Genomic DNA, 24,768 nt, shown 5'->3' with positions numbered 1-24,768 from the left:
TGAACGCTCTGGCTGGTGCCCCACGCCTGTATGATCAAACACGTCTTCGTCTACTGTCGTATCTAATCAGTCAGCGTGTACACAGCGCACCCATCAACAGGCTGTAACTTCGAGACCAAAACCGCAAACAAACAACTTGCTAATAGGATCATAACTTTTCTTCAATTACAAAGTGAAAATGTGGGAACGCGGGAGATACGGAGCTGTCACTTAATGTCTCTGTTTAATTGGCGTGTGGTAAGATGAAGATTTATGGCTCGGGGCTGAGACAAGCCACGGCAAATTTGAGAATCCTGATGGGGGAGGAGGTGGTACGACAGGGGCTTACCTCAGCCCGCACCAACAAGGGGGTTACACCATGGCCAGCACTAACACAGGGGTTACACCTCAGCCCGAACCAACACAGGGGTTACACCACGGCCAGCACTAACGCAGAGGTTACACCGCAGCCCACACTGACACGGGGGTTACACAATGGCCCCACCGACATGTGGGTTACACCGCAGCCCACACCTACACGGAGGCAGCTCACGGCTGAGCAGTGTCCCAGTGACACTCGGTGGCCTCCTCCCTTAGGTGCCTGGTACCAGCAGAGCCCTGCCAGGCGCAGGGTGATGGCCTGCAGAGGTTGGGGGTGGAGAGCATCAGGATGAGGAGCTGAAGCCCTGACTTGCTGAGGGTTGCCCAGGGAGCCTGCGGCACAAGAAAGAATCAAAGCAGCCTCCTACCACCACAAAACACCCTTCTGAGGGCTGGGAGACGTGGGGTCAGCTCCACCTGGGGGAGAGGTTGGGACGAGCCCAGTGAGAAGCAAGCAGAGAAGGCACCTTATACTGTGCCCATCTCAGGTGTCCATGTCAAACGGGTGGACAGTTCACCACCTGTATTTTCTACAAGCCCACTTCTGGTTTTCCTTTGTCTTACCCAGCTCTTTCCCTCGCTGGGCTATGGATAACCCTGAATCTCCCAAGGGCTCTAGATCTGCATGCAAAATAACACGTCACCTGTAGCAGAGAACACAGGCATCCCATTTATTTTTACAGCAAGGGGATAAGTCTTTACACTACTCCATGCAGGAGAGACAGGTAGCTTTAGGCTAGGAGGCTGTTTCTGTATTTTAAACAAAATAAAGTGAAAGCTCACCAGGCACAGCGAAGTGAGGAGCAGCCTTGTTTTCATGCGTCAAGCTCTCTTACAGAAATACTATTTTAAGCCTGACCCAGGCAGTTGAAGGGAACTGTCACCATCAGGATTAAGGATTTTCCCAGGTCAGAGACCTGCCCTGCTTAACAGGAGAAAGCACTTTTCTACTGACAGAAATCAAGCTTTAGGAATCTGTAGCATCATCTGCAACATTTATAGCACCGTACTTACTAAAGCTGCTGGACAAGCCAAGAGGCCTTTAAAAGCAACGTGGGAGGTCTGTCAGTTTTTGTTGTGGGTAAGAAAAGTGACATTTGTGCTTACACAGATTCTGTCCCCAGATTCAGAGCTGCCGGGATGCAGCTTGTGGGCTCTCTGATTCCTGTTCTTTTTGTTCTTTTCCACTGTGCATCTGACCCACTTTCCTGTTATGGACATTTCTTCCTCTCTTGCTCTGTAAAACTCCACTGTAAATAGTTAGGGGAGCCTGCTGTCTTGGCACTGGGAATCATCCAAGCTTATGCACTTGCTTTTCAGTATGTGGAGTTACTCATGCCCTTAGCACACTGAGTGCAATTTTGTTCACGTAGCTTAAGTGTTTCTGGATGACAAAAGCATAGTTTAAGCAGCGTTGTTTTCCTATTTGATTCTCTCCCTGCAGGAACAGCTCACATTAGTCTGTGACTGGGGACTCTGGGCTCATTGCTCAAGTACATCACCTGGAACTCTCACTGCTCAAAAAGGGTCTTTTGCATAGCATGTCCCATCCCGGCTTTTCCAAGCAAGCCCTGATTCACACAGCAGTAGGATGCTACAGCATGCTTCTCTGCCACTCTCCTTTTCACCCTTTCATGTTGCACTGGAGACACTCACGTCTGGCTCATCTGCAGGGAACTGGACAGGGAAATCTCCATCTGCTGTAGGAGCCAGCTCTGCGCCAGAGCCCGTCCGGGCTGCCCGATGGAAAGCAAAGCCATGCAGGGAGCACTCCCACCCCAGAGGGACTCCAGCATCCCTCTCCACTCAAGTTCTTTCTAAATCAACACTAGGAGGCTAGTATGGGTAGAACTTGGCTAGGCCTGTATAATCCCAGACTACCTGATGAATCATCTTATGCATTGCTGTGAAAGATTTTACCCCAGTTTGGAGGAATCTCCTGTAGGTGTCCACCCGCACAGCCTAGACATGCTTGGTGGCTTCAGTTGCTCTTCAAATGCAGCCAAGACAGATGCAGACGCAACAGTTTTGCACTATACAGGCACACGGCCACCAGGAGGTACATAAAGCACAGCCAATCTCTTCCAGTATTCGCTCAGACACGTATGAAAGGAAAGATTTATTATCTTAATGTCTTCATTATGCCAGTGAAACCAACTGGGAAAATGTGTCACTGAAGCTAGAGGTGGATGAAAACAGTATTTGGCCTCCTGCTTAAGCATTTTTGGATTCTGGACAAATTTACATTAATAGTTTGGACACACTTTTGGAATGTGATTCTTATTTTAGGTCAGTTTAATTTCTCAAGCGACAAAGGAATTGTTTTCAGATTTACCACAGTATTTAGCACTGTCAGTTTAGGTTATGGTTGTACTGTTTGTGATAGAAAAAAACACAACACCTTTCCAACCGTGCACTAAAATAAATACAATACTCTTTTTCTATTGTGCTATCAAATGTTTTGCTGGCATAGGAACAAGGATCTGAGATGAAGATGTGAATTTGTATTCGCATTTTCAAGAGGCAATATATTCATAGCCCAGAGAAATGCTCCTGGTTGCTTTCAATTCCCATTATTCCAAGCTAGAGTGACATGGTACAGTTTGCAAAAACCCACACTTCACATTATCTGACCAATGAGATGAAATATGCAGTGACGACTGGAATTATCTTCAGTGAAAAATGCACATTTTCAAAGTTTCTTTCAAAGCTTCCAATTGTTCTCACAATTGTTCAGGAATTTGCAAACCGTGTGCATATCTCTGAAAGAACATCCATTGCCCAGGGATCATAAACATTTAAGGAAGGAGTAAGTACAACCTGTTTTCAATCTTTACAACTTCTTGGGTTTTGTAATTTGCACCCCAAAATTTGTATAGTGATTTCCCTACCTCTCTTTTTTCTTTTTTCCTCTTATTTTCATTTCAGCCAGCAAGGATTAGGTTCCTGCAAACAGTAGAGGCAGGCACACCGATGTCTTCAACAGCTACTGACGATCTATTCAGACCATCTCCCTGACTCTCAAATCAGAAGGGTTTGTTCTTCCTCTGCTCCGAGACAGAAGGATTCACTTTAAAGCTCAGACTTCTTTAAGGAAATGAAAAGAGGGAGTCTGAAAGTACTTCACCATTTCAAACTGCAAATCACTCGGGAAAACTCCATCTTGGGCAATCGATTTATCTTAAACAAGGTGACTTGAAAGAAAGGAGGGTGAAGGTGAAGGTCTGAATTTAAGACCTAAATTTTTTCAGTAAAACAGCCTATGTTTACTTCATCGTGTTCAGGTCTCTTTGCTTGAGGCAATGCCAGGATTTCTGAGCTAATTTTATAGATGTGTCTTCTCATTAATTACTTTTGCCTTCAAGCTCCTTTTACAAATATGGGGCTAAAGAGGAGCAAAACTAACAAGAGTGTATAATTTATTTTAATTTCTACTTTTTGTTGAAAAATGTCTATAAAATTCTGACTGAAGAAAGAACTTTAAAAAATGACATTAAGCTTCAAGCCTTTTTTTAATCTAAAATTCTTTGGTCAAAAAAAAAATAGTAATCTAGTTGCAATTTTCAAGCTCTTTCCTCTAACCACAAATCCATTCTCTGTAAGTCAACTGAGCAATAAAGTCAAAGCAATATTTAGTTACTGGGGAAATATGAGACCCTGCTCATAATGTTCCTCCCTGTCATTTTTGGGATAGCAAAATGATTTCACACATTTTTTTTTTTTCCTCTTTTTCTTTAACCCAAGAATGACTGTCACACTCCCTTTCCAGTTCACATTGCACTGCTTTATTTTATTTTCCTATGTAACAGCAGAAACAGATGCTCACATTCCAGAATTGCAGAGTAGCCCCATTTATCTTTTGGATTCTCTGTATTTGTATTCTACCCACAGCACGAACCACACCAAAGTGCACTGATAACTCTGTTCTTGAAGGCTCAGTGTATTTACAGATAATTTTAATAATGTGATAGACTGGAAAAAGAGTCAGGTATATTTAGTCCCTTCAAATAAAGGAGGAGCAGAAACTTAGTAACAGATCCTCTATAAATTCACCACTAACTACCTCCCACATGCCAAGGCAGTTTTGGGTTTCAATTGTCACCGGGTTTTACTCAAACTGATGTGAACAAAACCTTGTATTTTGCACTGACATCACAGTCAACAGCCCCCAGCTAGTGGGTCAGGATCTCTTGGCAGCAGGAGTAGTACACATAAACCACACAAAAATTATTCTCACCATAGAGAGTTTAAATACTTAGCATAAGAAGTGAAAGGAGAAGAGAATTAAAAACACAAGCAAGATAAGATCAGCACTGTGACAGCTGTAAGATAAGATCAGCATCTCTGAAGAAAGTACATGAGGTAATAATAAGTTATAGTGACACTGTTTACATGAACTATGCTATTCCTAAAAAGCTGTCTGAAGCAGTTCTGTGATTAGAGATTATTCAGGTCTTATAATATACTGCTAATATATCAACTGTATCTCCTCAGCCCTGGGTAAGAGGCTGCAGCAGAGCCTGAGGCTGTTGTTCAGCTGTTGGCAGAAATAATAATAATAAAAAATATCGGGCTGGAAAAGCTGAGAAATTAAATGCCTATTATTTCTGTCTTGGTTTCTTTTATAAATACATAAGCAATGTCAACTTCAAAAACTGCCACTGCTGTCACCACAACTGCATGATCAGTTGTCTAAACAAGAAATCAAGGCTCTGGTCCTTTGTGGATAGAAAAGGCCAGCAGCCAAGGAGAGCATCATCTTGGCTGTGCAAGCTTATGGAATACGGAACACAAAAAGTATCTGCTCTAAATGCTGGAGAACATGGACCGCACTGGAAGAGCCCCCACAAGCCATTTGTAAGCCGTGACGTCTGTCTGGCGTATCTTGTTCAGTTTTGCACGGGGACATCCTCTGTGTCTCACTTCACTGGGTAAAATCAAAGGAAGGTGGAAACCTGACAGACTGGATCAATAGCGACTGTATCGATAATGACGATATCGTTAGCCAGAATCCCATCAGAAGAAAGGTTTGATCAGCATGAGCTGTGTTTCGTCCCATCACCTCTGAGGACAGAGGGGAGGAGGTGAAGATGTTGGTGCTGCATTCAAACACCATCATTATCCTGGAACGTCTGCCAGCATCAATTCAGTGAAGCTGCTGTGCTTCAGTTTTATCTGTGCAAAAATTAACACCACCACTTGGAAAGCATAGGGTCAGATACACCGATCTGAGACTGTCATGAGGGAAAAAGATGTAATTGCTGTGACAGAACAGATTCTGATTTCTTTTGGTGTAATAGCAGACTCGGGGCTGGAACGTATCATGCTATCGATCAAAAGATTTCAAAATATCCTGCTACCTGAATAAGCTTTGCTGCATCACAGATGCAGGAATCTGGTTCTTGAGATGAGATCAGAGGCTCTTCAATAGCTCGCAACAGAACTAAACAACCACACGTTTTAGGACCTGGGAGGGAGAACATTGCGTCCATTTACATTGTGGAGGAACATCGGAAGCTGAAATGGAAGTAAATGGGATGGAATATGGCTAATCACAAGAAAGTAATCAGTAAGATATTTACTGAACAAACATGTCTTAGACTCTCAGTTCTATGTCCCATTCAGAAGGACATTTCCAGGAGAGGACACTTTCCTCAAGAGAGGGGGGAAACTGGAGAAGCTAGGGACTCAGCAGTGCTTCTGCTAACATCTCCCTGGCCACCCATCTATTCGCCTTTTGCCAATTACCTTGAGCAGGATCATGAGAAAAGGTAGCCTGGATGCAGGTCAGAAATAAAACCAATAGTCCTGTCTCACTAATGATGTTTGGCTTTGGAGGCTGAGATGAAAGATGCTGTACAAGTGGAACTTATTATTGTTCTTATTTTTCTCTCTCTTCCCCTTTGCTGTTGCCCTGTGAAAAGCTGACAGCTGAAATACTGACTCTTGAGAAGAAAGAGCATAATCAGCTGTTTGGGAAAGCAGGAAAAAATTGTAGAACAGAAAATGTATAGAGTTGTTAGAAATAGCATATGATGCAGTGTATGCATTGGAGCCCTAACGCACAACATTATCATTTCCTTCATTTAAGTGTTAAGCAATCCATATTAGTGTGAAATCAGTATTTTGGAAAAGCTTCAGCTAATGTATTTTTGCAGCGAGCCTACATTAGTTTAGGAATTAAATTAACCCATGTGGCATTGCATCAGACAGTTGTGTCTTTGGAACTAGCAAATTTATACCAGGCTGCATTCTTGATACTATCCGGCAATTACAGTCAGGAAGGAAAACAAGGACTAATCTCATAATATGCACAAAATCATGAAGATCAATATATAAAAACATTGATGAAATTTATACGTATATGAAAGTATTAGGGTGTTACATAAAAATCTACGTATTTTGAAATGTGGAAAGATTCTGGAATTTACTTTTAAAATGTCAAGGCAAAAGAATCTGACCAGATGAGATGATTACAATATATGCTAGCAGAAATCACTTCTCAGTGACTATCTTTTAAAATCCCAACTTCAGGAGAGACAGGAGAGAGGCATCAGCAGGACACAGAATAGTTACCTCCCCCAAAAGGAAGGACTGTTTTGGTTTCATTTTTTTTCCCCCACGGGTGTCACATATGAGAGATCAACATTATCTGTTTCTATTCCAGAAAGCACAACATGCTTACATTCAAGGGCAGCTCAAAATGTATTCCCCACTCGGAAGAAATATTGCAATAAGCCAAGAATAAAATGTCCTTAATGCTATTTCCTCAGCAAGTTTCAGTGTTTTGGATACACAGTGAAAACCATATGGCATCCTTAGCTCATTTAAGATTTAAATCACATATATCGCTGATTTACAAAACCTGTTGCACAGAAATGGGAATATCTAAATGACTTATACTTTTGATTTCATCATGTATATATATTTACGTGTGTTTTCCCAAGCCTAAAGCAGAGCTTATTATACCACCTTATCAATATGCTCACTTAAAGCTTTAATTTAAAAATTACTATAAAGTTTCTAACAACCCATTATCAAGGTTTTTTTCCTAGTGGATGTACAATATCACAGTCCAACCCAACTAAGCAGGGAAGTTCTTACTGACATCAAAGGGAAAGTTTAGACCTTTAGTTCCACACTGTTTCTACATGAAAAGATTTACAAGTCCCATATAAAAGAAGTGTCAGTAAATATATTTGGAACTAAAATTTGATCTAAGTCAGCAGACAGATCCCAGTGGGTATTGCCCCCCAGGTTCCATACAGTATTGGGAAGAAAATAATCTATGGTTAACAGCTGAGGACTAACAGAGGACAAACAAGTAAATAACTTTCCTCCAAAGGGAGATGACACGGTGTATGTACTACTTTGCTGTACGCGCCTTGTTGAAGGTGGCAGCGCTGCACAGGCTTAGCTACTGTGTTGGCGGGTGCCGCATCCTACGGAAAGAGCTTTGCTGGACTAGCAACACCCAGGAGGAGCATCCAGCCATGCCAAAAGATACAGAAACACAAGAAGCATTTTTTTTTTCCCTTTGAAAGGAAAGACAATTGATGGTATTTGTAGCCACACAACCTATTTTAGTGAACAACCCCCCAAATCAGTAGCATTGCAAGTTACAAATTTATCTGCCTGATTATGGTGAGTTTCCCTTACTGGCCTCTGTGCCTGCGGTTTCACATGGTCTATGCAACACCTGCCCCAGCTCCCCAGCCCTCCCCCCTCTTGTGGTTTTGTGTTGGGTACAATGAAGGTGAGTGTCCCCTGAAGACAAGACTTCTGAAGTGCACATTATACTCTTGAAAATCTAATTGGAAAATTAGCAAGCCCCAAAGACTGTATGCTTAATTCGAGCTTCACAGGTTGGGAATGCTCACTTTCAGGGAGAGCAGCACTCCAGTACCCCAGAATGACCTGGTTTACACCTTCATGTAGGTATACTCACTCTCAAACTTGCTGTGCTTCCCTCCTGTTTTCCTCCTCTTTTGGCAGCACTGGAGCCTGCTTCCACTCACCCCAAATGGCCAGGAGAAAAACGAGAAAAGTAGTTTATAAAAGCCTTCAGCAGGACATTGGGAAATTTATAACAAATGCTTCTGCGTCACTGGATGGTGGTAGAGGGACACTAACAGAACGATGGGCAATCCCAGTTCAAAAATGGTATTTCTGAATTGTTATGTCTGAAAGTCACACCCAAAGAATGAAACATTCTGGACATTTTCCCCGTGGCAATGGTCCCTTATGAGGGAACCTCATGGGACGGCACTTGTGCTACTCACGTGTACAAACACAGCCCCATGACCAATCCTTTGAATAATTAAATACAATGGATCCGCCGGGTGTGAATCAAGTCAAACCTATTTCTCAAGCTCACCCCAGAAGAGACAAGCAAGTTTTCATCGGGCTGGGAGGAAACGAAGAGACTACTATTGAGAGCAGCCTCTCTTACTGACATTTTCAGACTTCTGCAGTAACCAAAGCAGTGCACAAAACCTGAGGTCATCACAAAACCAGTAACTAAACCGCACTCTGGTCTAAGGATTACTTTAGAACAAAACCGAACACAGAAGGTTGCAAGCCTAACGCATTTATTAGGCTATAATAAAAATCAAGTCTTGTGTTCATAATACGAAGTAATGGAATTTTTCCTGTTTTAGTCCCTTGTGATAGCTGGTGTCAGACAAACTATTATGCAAAACCGCTATATTGTAATGGAAGTATGATATTATGCTAACACAAAACTGTACTGTACAGCTTTTTAAAAAAAATCTCAAGATACACAAATGCTGGTGTACATAAGCCAGTACAAAAGTCTTATTTTAGTATGAGTATCTTCTATAATATATTGTGTCAATTTATGTTATCTTATTACTTTTATGTGTGTGATTTGCCAAACACTGGTCTAAGACTATAAGAATTTATGCAAATCTTACGTACAGAGGTGGGAGAAGTTCTCAAGAGGATTGAACTGAATAGCAGTTTCAACCTGAAAAAGTCTTTGCTTGCAAGTTTCAGATTCTTGTAGAAAAGGGGGTTCACGACATGCCTTAGTCAGAGCTCTCCAATGCAGAGAAAAGAGCAATTATTCATATTTACATTTCCAAAACATCGTGTGCATGTTCATGTTGACAACAAATAAAGTCAGAGAGCTATGGCAAAAAATCAATCTTTCAACAAGAAATTCATATGAAATATTCAACAGTGGAGAACAGTTCTTTTATGTGCATATCGCCACTTTCTTATCTAAGAAAGCAGAGATCAGCAGTAAAGGAAACAGAAATGGGAGGGAGGTCTGCTACTTCTTTTTATCGTTATTTATTAGCAGTTATCCCCCAGAGAATCCCAGCACGAGGCTAACGGGAGAGAGTAATACTAGAGAAAATCCACTGTGGCTCTCAAATTCTAGGAGATGACAAATTGCCTCAATCAAATAGGAGCACTGCTAAAAGAAGAGCTTCAGATGCGGTGTCATAAAAGCAAAATATCACTTCTTTTTTCTTTTTTTTTTTTTTTTTTTTTTTTTTTTTTAAATACTTTGAGCCAAATACAGACTTTCCACTAATTCTGGAAACAATGGCACCAAGCCATTCACCTAGAGGAAAGTACATCAGAGCCATTGCCACAGTTGCCAGATCCACCTGAACCGTTGTGTAGATGACAAGTATTAGAACCCACCGGGTGTCTGTGGTAGACTTGCTCTGAGGTTTCATGTACAGTGTGGCCTCACATAGAATTTCATGTAGGGAATCATGGCAGAGACTACAGTGGCCCATAACCTGGCCTTAAGACATCTTACACAAATAATGACTTCCTAATCATTTCTGTGACAGCTTCTGTCTCCTTCATTGAAAGAAGTCTACTGTAAACCAACGTTCTAGATAAATGTTCCCAAATAAAAGGCAAGAAGCGCAAAAAGGTGTTCTAATCCTTGGCCATTATCGAACGATTTCATGAAACAAAACACATGTACATACCAGGACTTACAGTCTGAGTCATTAATATTTTGAAACTAAGATGTCTTGTTGGGAAATCAATACAGCAATACTCAAACATCATGTACAGTAGGCTAAAAAACCAGCCAAACAATATGATGAACTCAAAATCAATGCAGTGCTCAAACATGACAGTAAAAGACTAAACAGAACTACTTAGAGGACGAGCTACCCACCTACAAAGTGTTCACCACCATCCATTGTTTGTAATTCCTACATAATTAACATCAGTGAAAGATCCGCTATTTGAAATAACATGGAACACAACAAATAGCACAACAGGGGATTCCCTGGACAAGTCTGGAGAGAAAATCTGCCAAGTAGTGGAGAAGAGAATTCACAGAATAGCCTACGTCAATTATTTGCACATGGGAAAAAAGAAAGACCGACATATTTGAAGGAGCTGAGGATGAGAATTGGAAAGCAAAAAGCCATGTGTTGTCCTACATCACAGAAATCTTAAAGCATCTTTAACTGTAGTTCAAGCAGTGTTGGTTGTGTGTGAACAAACCAACCCATTTTTTGGAGAAGAGTATGAAGAAATGAAAGAAATGCTGTGCTGTACTCAGCTGAGTCTGGCACTTGGGATGTGAGGAGCTGCTCTACCTTTACTCTGAGTGTGGACAGGCTTGGTTCCCAGTGTGCTTTAGTTTATCACCACATGGACATCTGCTGGACACAAAGGAAACTCTCACAGCAGTCTATATATTTACATCTGGAACGACTCAGCTTTATATCTTATTTTCTGTAATTTTATTTGAGAACGTCTGAGACATAACTACAGTGTAATCCACAGTTTTGCAGAATTTCACCAAAATAATTGTAATAAATACTTTCCTTACAGAGGTTCTGAAAAGACAGTTGCTGTACGTTTCTGAATAGGTAAAACCTCACAAGGTCTACCAAAATTTTTGCTTTGATAAAATAAATAGTCATGCCAAAGAACACTTTATGGGCTGTTGCATTTGTTCAATCATCCCTGTGAGCCATTAACCTGTTTCAGTTTTAAACAAATATTTTGTGGTTTGATTTTTCTTCTCTTCTATGCAATTTGAGCCAACAAAGCCATTATTGCAAGCATTTGAATCACACAATTGTGAAATCTGTCTCACCGAAAGGAAAAATCAGACCCAATGTATTTTCATTTATTTTAATATCTGCCATGTGGAAAAGGCAGAATTTAAACAAGGAGTTTAATATGCAAAGCAGGGAACAAACTTTACACTTGATGCTTTCACTCTTTATACTGTGCAATGTATTTGTCCTGGAGCGTAGGCCAGTCTAAATACTAAAAGCAAGGGTCGTTTGACCTCAGCAATGGCTTATTTTCTTTCACTCTGTATTGAAACATCTACTCAGCCGCCTCGTGTGACCCAATTGATGTGTTAGGAAATGGCGACTTGCAGAGCTGGTAGACATATTTGCAGCTCTGAAATTAGGCATACATCAGGTAATATTTTCTAATGAAAGCGAACCTAGATTAATTCTGTTGGTTGCTTAACACTATTGTGAGACACATGGGTACATTTGCAGAGCCCTTGCTAGCCTTTCAGCGCACCGTGGGCATGCCAGAGGCTTGGTTCAGCACAGAAGTACCATTTCTATTTTCATTTGGTGGTGCTGGCTGATGAATCAGAGATCCCTCGCTTAGCACGGTTACCTTCGACAAGGTCCACCAGAGAGCAGAGCAGCCCCATCCTCCCAGGTACCTACATATAAAACTATGAAACCTGCAAGCGTCAAGCTGGACTGAAATAGCTGCAGATAAAACTTGTCCCAAAGCCTCCTCCAGTCCAGGGAAAGCTTCCCAGTGGATTTCAAGTTACTTTGGAGCTGACCTAGGGTAACCAACATGCAATGGTTAGACCGCTTTTAAGCAAGCACTCAGAAACCTCAAAAGTTCTTAACTTTTCAAGAAAAAATACCTTTCGTGTTGCAAAAAAATTATGTGGGTTAACAAATATTTATTTACAGCAAGCAGTAAAAGAGATTTTGTTCAAGCTCACACCTGAAGAAGTCACAACCTCAAAAAGCCCATGTTACAACTTAAAAAGTAAATTTGTTTATTGTAGTAAATTCACATAAAACATCAGCAAAGTGCCATATTTGCATATACACCAACCTCCCTCTATTATATGGTTTGGGGAATTAAGTAGAGAAGATCTGTGAAAAAAAGAAAAGGTGTGCGTGTGTATTTTAATCTCATCAGTATTTCACTACAGCAAGGTGAAGCCTCCAGAACTGTCAGTCCCCAAACCCTGCCAGGCCATAATAAAATAGATGCCTCAAATGTCAAAGTGCCCCCTGTGCTGCCGCAAAAAGAGCAGACAAACCACTTCCCACCTTGGTTCTATTTATTTATTTAAACCTAAACTCCCTTTGGTGTTAATTCATAAGCTTTGACTTCCAGTGTTCATAACGCCGCTTCCAGTGTTCTATTGCCAGCCTGGTGGCCCATCCTGCTGAGTTTATGAAAAGCAAAATGCTTCCCCGTGAGGGAAGGGGGCAGGCACACGCTGTCACCCAGCTCTGACGATCCCACCGCCCCGCAGCCCTCATTGTTCTGCCCTCAGCAAGAGCTCGGCAAAGTTGAAAACTCCAGCAGCAGCCACAGCATGAGGTGAAAAACGGGAACTCAGACTACAAGGGGTTGTACTGCTTGCTTTTCTAAAAGCTATTGTACAAGTGCTGGGTCTCTTTCTACAGCCCACAGGTACAACACTCCTGAAAAGGGTAGAGCTATTCTGATAGACAACGATACTTGCATGATAAAGGATCGAAAGATCTGAGCCTCTAAGGGTACAGGTAACGCTCAGCATAGCCTGGCAGTGCTTCTCATCTGTAATTGCAGCTGAAACCCACGTGAGCTCTGGTTGCTACCTCCACGTGCCTCTTAAAGTCTAAATGAGAAAGCAGATTCCAATGAGATAATTGCCAAGCAAGAAAGAATTGGTTGATGTCTTCTGAGCAACTCTTGAGGCGGGAGAATAAAAGCAGGGAAGAAAATGGGTCTCAGATTGTTTTTAAAAGACACATACACTACAAGATGCAAATCACTCACAAGACAAAAGTGTAAAATCAACTAATTATGGTTTCATACTGGTAGTATCTATTAGCAATTAAGCAGTATTTAGGCTGTACAATGATGTTTCACATGGGAGGTGAAGGAAATGTGAACAATATGTCAGTTTATACCAGATATTTGCACTTTGGACCTACTATCCCAATCTTTTAAGGTTCACCTCACCTTGTGGATCTATAAGCTAGGAGAAACTATGACAATGCAAATAAAGGACATAAAATAATCTCTAGTGATACAGTGAGTGGGAAGTTAGAATATCTCTAGTTTTAACAAAAATAGTTATTGCAGAAGGTATTAGTACACACTAATCTGAACTGAATATTACCACATATGGTAATATTATTAGATGTTTTATTATAATGATGATCTTGGTGAATAACAGACAGAACCAACACAGGAACTCTGCCTGCTGTACTTCAAAAAATACTGCTGGAATCCAGAGTACCAGTTTGGACTTAACTCTTGTAACTAAAGTAATAAAAATTCTATGCAGCAGCAGAGTCATTTAAAAAAAAGGAAACTGTCCCCTTGTTTACAGGTTTAGTACTTTTGCTTGGAGAAACTAGAGAAAGATCGTTAGTGGTAACCCTTCCCTCAGGATTCGCTGTGAATATGGGAGCAACGCTGAAGGAATAACTGAGACCATAACTCTTCCTTGAGACTTCAGTACATCACTTTAGACAGACAAAAAGAACCATCCTGAAGACGACGAACAAAATGCCTGCAAAAGTTCCTTTGGCTCTTGTAACAGACTACATAGTTTCATAGTGATGAACATTTAAAATTTGGGACAAATCCTCATTCAATACTTTTCCTCATTTTTTCCCTACACAGACATTTGGTATCAAGGAATTGTAAAGGACGCTTTGTCTTTTCTAGTTTAGCTTCTAGGTAGAAACTAAACAGAAACCTGACATGAAGCAATATTAAAGTAGCCATTGATCTATTTCTGGCATATTAAATTCCTTCAGCTTACCTGACTACCATTTAGTCTGGGACTGAAGAAATTGTTCCTCTTATGTCACTGCACCTGCAGTGCAAGCCAGAATTGGATGCCGAATTCCCATTACGGTTCATTTACTCCCAGTTGCCTTCTTATTCAATAACGTTTTTCCCATGCAGCTTCAGAACACTTTGCTCTATGGCAGTCACATGGACCTTAACATGTATAATTTGCCAAAAATCCAGGCAGAAAACTCATAGGCTCTGGGAAAAAAATCCAAGCTCCTTAGACAAGTTTTGCAACTAGTAGATATTTTCTCTTTCTCCACTCTACCCATTCTAGATATATCAAAGCTGTATGAAGAAAATGGGGGTGATGGGATTGCCATAAGCTCAGAAAACGCAAATGTAACATCATTCTAGAAGCAGATAGAAAATCTGCAAAGCCATTCTACAGAGCATTACAGAACTATCACCCGAAGTACCGTGCTGCACCTTATGCACAACTGCCCCATAAAGCTCAATCAGACTGGGACCGCTTCATGAATAGATTGCTGGTAGCTTATTTCTGCATAAAACATTTCAGGGGGCATGTGTGGGGGGAGTGTTCACATTTTAAAACTTGGTATCACCAGAAAGAATTCAACTTGTGAGAAAGATTCCCAAAACTTACGTGATGGAAATCAGCAATGCTGGAATCAGCAGTCATTCTGAAAACTGAACTTTCTAAAGGAAAGCAATGCCGTATATTTGAATGCAGCTTCACAGCTTTTGGCAGTTACATCTCTAGCTAAGATGTCTGTACGTTATTTTATCAATTATTAACATGGAAAATCAACAATCCTCTTTGAAGGTGATTTCTGGGCTTTTATTTCAAATGGCCTGACTGATATCTTGGCATTTTGTTACCTCAGGGCTCATAAAACCTCTCAACTTTTTCATCATCAACTTCTCACTGACTATAAATCTCTATTTCTGTGTATACTAAACCCAAGGTATACTACTCAAGTTTAATAATGTTTTATGGAATATTCAGGGACAGTTTTTATTGATGCGAGTCTGACTTTAGTTTCATCAACTTCATTGCAGAATTCCCTGTTTACCTCTTGGAGAATTACATTACAACTTGGGAGAAATGTTTTATTCAGCAGAAAATATCTGCAAAATAAGGCTTTATTTCATATGGGTAATGCGGACATAGATAGTCTGCTTTCTTTTTTGTGTCATGCTTTAGAATGCAAAGGACAGGTGTTATAAGTGAACATGAGGAATTGTACCTACTCATAACCTCATGTTGGAACAACATGAGAACTGTCAAACCAAAACAGCCTCAGTATTAACTGGAACTCCATGGGACCTTAAGATAACATGGAGCTCCTTATTTACTCAGTAAATCTAGTCTAAACACAAATTGAACAAAAATTGCTTTACAATGATTACAATTTAGATACCACTTGCAAAATACCCTGATTTGCATGTCCTCAGCAAATTTAAGATAAGCATCTTGCCTAGTTGAATTGTGATGGCAGTGTAAAGGCAGGACCAGGAATAGAAGCCTTTATCTAAACATACTGTTATGAAAAAGAATTTTCCTGGAAGCACGGGGCCTAGGGATTATATTTTTTAAAAGGTAGCTCCGGATTACTTGACACAATGGCATTTTTGTAAGGTTCTGTTCCAAATATATGAGTTTCAGGTACAGTATCAGTAATGAAAATTACAAAATACTTCTCATATGACTACCAAGAAGCCTCAATTACATGCCAAGGAGAGAGTTTTGTTGATTTTTGCCTAGTACACATGTCATTACTTCTGCAAATGCTCACAGCTTCGGACTCTGCATATCAGAAGGTTTTCTTATTATTCAATAATTACCTTACTTTTATTGCTTCCTCTTTCCTAACTGTCTTCACACCGATTCTTGCTCTTGGAACCATTCCCTTCACAGTCTGTATTTAATCACCCTCAATTTAACACTTCATCGACCTTTGTGCAAAGTCAAAAGCATATTACTCTTGAAAAAGTGAGAGAATGGCCATAATAATTTACTGCACCTTTCTCTAAAATACATTTGATCAGATCTTCAACATATTTGAACTTTTATAGCTTAATGAAGTAATGCTGATTTACTTCACATGAGTAACAGTTCTGTTCTTCACTTGTATTGTGAATAGATTTTTTTTTTTTTTTTGCAAAGATAACATCTTGGAAAAATTCCTACAAAAACAGAAAGAAAAATAATACTTCCTTTCTTTTTCTTGTTTTTAGCCACTTCACTGATTTTGGCAGAGAATCTACTATTGTCGGCATCTGCCAACCATTTTCACTTCTTAACTTTGAGGTCCTGCACCAAGTGTTACAGAAATGCAACATGATTATTTTTTAGTTCCACACTAACCATTATTGTATTAACATGTTAGCACATATAAAAAAATCATATTTCTATCTCAGGAGAAGATATTAATCTCTTTGGTGAAAGAGGCTTTATATTCAAGGCAATTTTGCAGTCACCTTATTATATTCTTCTGGACGTTGGAAGATTAGGGGAGGCACTGCTGGAAAATCACCATTCAGCCCAGATGCACACATTTCAACATAAATTCATTAAAATTTTTAGGGAGATAAAAGAGAGGGGCAAGAAGGATCATCTCTTCAGAACTATGCACCTTGGGAATGAGTCCTATGAGTGCAACTCACAAAAGTACAAGATTTTCAAATCCCTGCTGTAAATTCTAAAATGGATCAGTAAGATCCCCGGGGCATTTCACAAGATATTTTGTGTGCCTTCCCTGGAAGTCACACATCAGAACAAAATGCCCATCCTGCTAGGGTAATTATTCAACATGATTTAACCTTCACCTTTAAATATCTGAATGAAATACACAGGCACTTAATTGGCATAATAGCAAGTTACATGTTTGTTATTGATTAAGACACTTACTAAAGGTCAACTAGTATTTTAAGCACTTTGCAAATACAGTGTGTATTCTAATTATCCTGAAGGACTTGTAATTATTTTGTTAAATGTTAATTAAATGCAAAAACATTTCTTGCCAGCCTGGCACTGTATGTTACAAAGTGTATGACTTTATGTTTTATTGTTCACGTAATTTTCAGACAATTACCTGGCAATTAGATTGACCTCTCATCTAAAACTGCAATACACCATGTTCAATTATGGTTTAGCTTAAAACCAATAAGTAACAGTCTATCAAACCTGTACTTCACATATAAGGCCTCATGGGAGAGAAAAGAAATTTTCGGAGTGCAGAAAGGGGTTTGGTAGTGGCTTGAACCAAGTAATTTAAAGACAATGCTAATTATTCTCAGAAGCCATTAGATAGCCCTCCGTTAACTTGCCACATACATCTTGAATGTCCCTTTTGTAGCAATCTCCTTTGATGGACACCCCAAAGCTGGGCAAGCTCATTGCCACCAAACAAGTCGGATTATTGAAGCTGGAATTCTAGATGTCAGCCACAGACTAGCGTACGAGGGCTGATGGGTAAAGACATCATGGCGTGTTTGTATCTTCAGTTTCAGTTTTCTGAAAGTCTCATACAGACTTTTCTAACTCCTTACACCGACGTGCTTCTAGCATTCTATTTGTAATGCAGTTTGGAAAGAGCAGTATAGAGTCCCTTTTGCAAGCTCCACGCTCATTGGGGAAGCTTACTGAGGCAGAAGTTTTTTTCCAGGGACAACTACCGCTAAAACGTCAACCCAGAGCAATCAAGACCACAGCCACTGAGAATCTGCAGAACCCCAAATACCCTAAACTTCCATTAAGCTCCTGTGAGCTAAGGCTCTGCGTCTTTATTCACATCCCCATGGTTCAGTACGCTTTTTCAAACACAAAGACATTGTGATGACAGCTGCATAGTGCAAAGTAGTTTTTATCACACTAAGATTTTCATTTTAAAATGTGAGATGTAGTATGGGTTCAGCGTTCACATCCACTCTTGCCAACACGAGCCTGGATTTCAGAGGATAAAGTGTGTCAATCCAGTCTGGAAACCCTGTTTTCCCCTAAGGCGTGTGAACGTAAGTCAGCAGAACTGAAAGTAACATTTACCACCTGCACCCAGATGGTCACCCTGGGCAGCTGAGCAGCACCAGCATCGCTTCCATCCTCTGCAATCACGTCCACCTTCAGGGCCTTGATGCCACTTAAACTACAGACATTCATAGATCAGTAGAAGTCTAAACCTAGCTGGGAAAGGAACTACTGAGCCAATGATACTCTTTATTGATTAGTTGCTAATTGTCAGCTCCTTGAGACCTGACTGTAAACTTACCCTGTTAAAAGTCAAGCACAATTTCCTTCCAAATAGCATTAGCAATAAAAACAGTAACAAAATCGGGGCAGTTTGCAATATATTGTTTCATTATAACTCCCTTGGGATCAGAAATGTCAAAGGCAAAAGGGAAGCGCAGTCATGCTAACGAGAGTTTTAGCTTTGTTTAGTGTGCCAAGGGGATATTCTGTTCTAACATTCTGGTTCTGCATTCAGCTTTTCTCCAAGGGGCTGCGCTCATCAGTGTCACTTGACAGTTATCAGTCTCACAATTTACACTGCAAACAACTGCCCTTCTGTTCTACAGTGCCACTGCGCTGGGCTTAAATTTTGAAATTTTATTCATCTTGGGTGAGAGAAATCAAAACTCAGCCTGTGTTGTTATCTGAGGGAGGTGGGCTGCTTTTCAGAAGGACCTTGGGTTCTGTTCTGATATATTTTTTTCCAGTATTTTTGGTTTATACATGCCTAAATGCTTTTTAGAACTGCTCCGTCCAATATGATTACATAAATGGTTAAAAATAATAAAAAAAACTTAATACTTTTTAAAGTCTTTGAGGATTAGGAAGTCTATAGAAATCCTCAGATCTCCTCATTGACTCCTCTTTTCTTTGACATAGCAAGACCAAGCTTTTATTTCTTCTTGCTTTCAGAATTTCCCCGCACAGCTGCATTTCTGCTCCTGTTCCTGTTTGCGCCGCACACACTCCTGCTCTGCCTTACTCCCTCCCTCCAGCCCCAGCCCTTTGAATCTCCAGTGCTTCTCAGAGTGGCCCCTGAGCGATGCCTTTTGAAGCCAGTCTCAGAGACCAGCTTGGGGAGGTACTCAGCATTTCTTTGCAAACCTTCTTTTGAGACTGGACTAGCAAAAGATTCTGGGCACCTCTCACAACCGAGTCCTCAGCAGCTATTTCAGCAGGCACTGGTTAAATATCAACGCCCCTGGCTTAACTGGGTGCACAGCTCTAGATTCAACCTCCAAAAAGGGTGTCTCATCCTAAACTTAGTAAACTGTTGCCAAACTGAGTATTCAGTGCTGTAAGTCAGGTTTTTACCTAAAACATTTTTTTTTTTTCATGGTACAGAAGTAGTTTTTATGCATGCAAAACCTCTTTTTTTCTTTTTTCTTTTATTTTTTTTTAATTAATGCTGAAAAGCATTATTTTACTTGAGCAGTACCGCGAACTTATGATCTTATATTCTAGATCATGGCTTTCATGGTTATGGACACAAACATACTTATGGGAGAAAGATAATTAGAGATACAGCTAGAAAAATAGAAAGCTAAGCCTTTCATGTAATTACTTGACCTAAAGGGCAAAACCTGGCAACATTATTCATGATTTCCTTTTCCTCTCTCTTGTGCCCGCTCCCCTTCTTCCCTCACCAAATAAATAATCTTCTGTGGGCATTGGCCTTTGTGGACATGTGTTTCTGCTGCCTTCAAGAAGATGAACTTGGTATCTTCACAGTGAAACATTCAGTTGAGCTATGCAGTAAATTTGGAGTGGAAGTTAGTGCTACAAAGTTAGACTCTTGGTCTGGAATAGCTTCTCTCCTCCTCTGTACACTGAAATAATTCTGCAAAATAAAATATGCCCTCAGACCCGCAACCCCTCCTCTCATGCCCCTAAATCAAAGCATTGCACACTTATTTTCATTTCCTCTATGCTATAAACAACCCCCCTAGCTTTGCTCATACTGGATAGAATAATAGATGTGTTCTATTCCCTAGGTAATGACTGAAATCCTGTTTTCATGGAAATGCCGATATTCAAAAGTCCACCCTCTCCTGCCCAAAACAGAACAAAAAACCACAAACTTATTCATAAGTACACAGAAAAGTGATAACTCAAAAAAACATTTTAGGTATTTCCAGTAGATGTTGACATGAAATGTGTTTTAGTTTTTAAACTTTACATTTTGGTCAACAGACCTGCTTGTCACACTACCCCAGCATTCTGCATCTGATAACCTGATACTAGTTGATTAACTCAGCGGAAAGAATTGCTATTACATTTTAGCAGGCAGGGTTCAAGTGACATGCATGTTATTTTCCACACCAGGCTTATATCTGAGTTACCCAAGCGTTGCAGAAAGCTAAATTACTGCTTACTGCAATGGCTGATGGATCGACGTCACGCCTACATGCATGTTCTTCATTCCGTCTAAATGTTAATAGTAATTTCTTTTTACTTTTGTATTTCCACTGTGGCAGGCTTCAATCTCATTATTATTATTTAAGCTAAAATCTATGACTAGGGGGGTTGGTTTTACCTCTGATAAACTGTTAACAAAGATTGATGCTTGACATTGCTCATCCGTTCATAAATGCTTCTCTGCTACGATTGGTTTCTGACCAAAATTAAGACTGAAAGAGTAATCTCCCACTCTTTCAAGGACTGTGTTGGCCAGTCACAGACAATAAAGCCAGCAAACCACCAAAAAGCATATACTTTCTGCCCTTGCTTTCAGATCCCTGAGAGTTCAGCACAGGAACAGAACCGTAATAATTACTGTAATTGCCATTATATAGCACGTAGCAAACTACGCATTGCATTTCATCAGAACCGAAACCGTAAAACCACATTTGAGAATTGGAGTGCGAGTGAAGAAAATGGATGAAGATACGGTGAAAAAGTCACCCGTTAGCTTGCTCCCAAGGTTTGACAAAAGCTGAAATACACTTTGCCTCAGCCCCAATGGTTTAAGCAGTGGCAATGCACTGGAGTGTGAAAAGAAATGAAAGGTACTGTTCTCTCAAAATAATTGACTTGTTTTTCCTGCCGTTGCTACTTCCAGGTCCAAAACTTTTCAAAAAGTCTTGTAATTGACTCAGAAAGTGTGCTGGTCAGCAGGTACACGTGAGTTACGTTGACTGATTTGCTCATGAGCTGGGTTTTTTTAGGATTCTGTTATATGTCTGAAAGTATTTGCAGTTTGTACTGAGGCTAATTGACCTTGCACTCCAGTTATTGAACACTGTGAATCATGTTCGTTTTGTTTACTTTGGATTATATATATATATGAAGTATTTGATGCTCCATACCAAATCACATATTAGACGTTATTTTTAAAAGCTCCCTTGTTTCTACTAACCTCTATCCCCATTCCTCTCAAAGAAAATGAAAACAAACTCCAGCCACCTACCCCATTATACTAGCGTTCAGCAGTGTTACCTTACCTGTCAAAACTATTCCTTCAAAGCGTTTATTCCCACTCCAATAAGAATAAATAAGCTACACATAAAGCCAAAGCCTTGGAGACTTGTTTCATTCCAGCTGGAACTTCGCTGACACGATGGAAAGATGCGGTGCTTGTGACACCAGTGGGAATCCACAGAGACAGCAAAGCGATGGTACAGCCCCTTCTGCCTGTCACCTTCATCGGGCTGTACCCGGCTGCGCACCACTGAAACCTCTGGTCACACTCTCAGGCACTAGATCTAAGATTCAGCCACATACTTACATCATTTGTGAGAATTTGATCTACTGGGAAGTCTCAGACATTTCAAATGAAATTATTTTTTCTGTGCTTAAATGCCAGTTCATCCTTACTGCCTGTACGGGACAGGGATGCTTTCCTGAACCTGGGCTTTGTTTAAAACTCAGAGCAGTAAGCAATGGGCTTTTCACTGACATCGATGGGGCTCACAGGGAGCAGGTACAAATGATGGGAATGCGTTCATTAAGCAGTTAGATATCATTTAATTGTTAGAGGCAGAGACAAAACATAGGAGGAGAGTGCGTTTTCCAGTGCGAGTCTCTGAAGCACAATCCCTCAGTAATAAACATTTTACAACTGCCACATTCAAAAATATTTCAATGAGGAAATTTTAGTACTTTAATTCTGAGAGGTCAAATTGGAAAACATGCACAGAAAGAGAAGTTTAAAAATGCAAGCAAGAAGTTTTAAAAAACCCAACCAACCAACGAACCTTCCTCAACACTGAAGTATTTGCAGCAGAAAAGAGAAATGCGCTTTATTGACTCAAAGCTCCTGTCCAAGGTCAGGGAGGGAAAAAAACCAACAAACCCACGAACAGAAAACTTTGTGTAAAATAGCCTGGAACCCTCTGCTTACATCGCAGACTTACCCTCAGGAGGAATTGGATTTCTACAACTAATGCAGGCCTCGGAGAAGAGTTGCTGCTCCTTTTACTACTCGAATATAGGCTACAACCCCTACAGCCTAAGTCTATTCCATCAGCTGCCTGCAAACTATCAAAAGGCACACATTATTATTAGCTACACCTAGCAAAAGGTCACTGAAGGCTCACCTATTCCACAGTTCAATGGCATTCTACCTCTCCCCTTAATATTAACTTACTAAAGTTGTTCTTCATAATAAAAACATGTGGCTTGATACCTTCCTAAGACTATCCTAGCACCTACTGTAGAGTTGAAACCCTTCTTATTTAATACAAAGTTATTCAACTAAAATAAATATATAAATTTTTTAATTATTTTTTTTTTTTAAACCAGGGAGTGGGAAAAATAAAAAATAATTTTAAAAAAGCTGATTTTAAGCTGAAAAAACTAACCAGGAACTAACAGGACTTTTTCCCCAGCTCTGCTGCTGAAGACTGCCTTACAGCTTTGAACAAACCATTTAAGTTTGGTACCTTCATCTCTAGAACGTACTTCTATTCAAGAGATGCGATCAGAAGAAACCTCTCTGTTTATAACCCAATATAACCCAATTTAATATTAACCTAATTCATTTAATATAACCCATAACACAGCACCCTCAGATAATGCCCCTTCCCACCACTGTGCTACAACACCAGATAAAGACTCCTGCTGCATTGCCTTGCAACACTTACACTTCACTCCGTCATTTTCCATCACAGCAGGCCCATTTTCTCCCATCTACTGGCTGTCACCACAATCAAGAAATTTCTGATGAATTTTCAGGCCTCTCAATGCACAGTTCCCTCCAGCTCCCTGCAGACCGTTTGCCTCTGGATTACACCTCCTATTTAGGCAGCAGTGAGGAAGAGGCGGGGAAGCTGATGACTAAATTCTTCAAATCATGTCATTCAAATTCTTGCACCAGGCTGTTCTGATGGAATATTTATTAAGCAGATGGAACCTACAGTTTAGGCTTTTAACTGCTGGAATTCACCAGGTTTATTGCAATTTAATTTCATCTTTCGCCATGATTTTTTAATTGGTTACTTCTTTTCAATGAAGTGTTCCATTATAAGCTATTCACAAGTAAATATTTTAAAACAGCATTAATTTTAAACATTGCACTTATTGGCCTCTATTAATTAATTTTTTTTCCTTGATGCACATCTGTTTTAATGTCCTTAATGAGAAGTAGTAAATAACATCATTAATTTTCTCTTTATTCAAATTTATTATCCTCAGTTACTTTGTAGCAAGGAAGTATATGGTCAAGAAGTGTTATCTTTACCACAACCAAGTATATTAGACTCAAAACTCAGATAATACAGTTTGTTTGAAAAGTGAGAAGCTAAAATTATGAACACAAGCCCTGAATGAAGCGAAGAGGGTTTTCTGCTATATGAGGAAATTTTTCCTTTCTGCAATTTTTTGTCCCCTCTTAATTTACATTCCTTTGTGGACTTAAGACTTTTTATGGTATTTTGCAGAAAAGATTAATTTCAACTTCAGTGTTCAGAGACAAATGTGATGTTCAAATTATGGATCTCCCTGAACTGGAACCCTGTCTAAGTTGATGATCTTGGGAAAATTTTATTCCAAACCTAAATCATAGGTCTGTTTGGAATTTGGCTTGAATCATTGCATTACTGTTTCATAATATAATTTTCTGGAGGGATACAGTCAAGTAAGTAAATAAAATAAATAGCAGTCCAAACCCAAAGCAGTACTACACAAGGAAATGAATCAGCAAGTTAAAACCCCATCAGCAACGGTTTATCTCCTTTCTTCGTTTCCCTGCTGCAAAATTTATGGGATTTAAACTATCTGCTTAGACAGCTACTCTCAGACACTTCATGTGACTTTCTGAATTTCTCAGCCCAACTGCAGAACTAGAAGCTACACTTGCCTTGTGTCTAAATGCCTTCCTTGTTGATGACTGCAACCTTGAAACAGAATCA

Source organism: Falco peregrinus, chromosome 2 (assembly GCF_023634155.1).
Source record: "Falco peregrinus isolate bFalPer1 chromosome 2, bFalPer1.pri, whole genome shotgun sequence".
Taxonomy (NCBI): Eukaryota; Metazoa; Chordata; class Aves; order Falconiformes; family Falconidae; genus Falco; species Falco peregrinus.
This window is presented reverse-complemented; position numbering follows the sequence as displayed.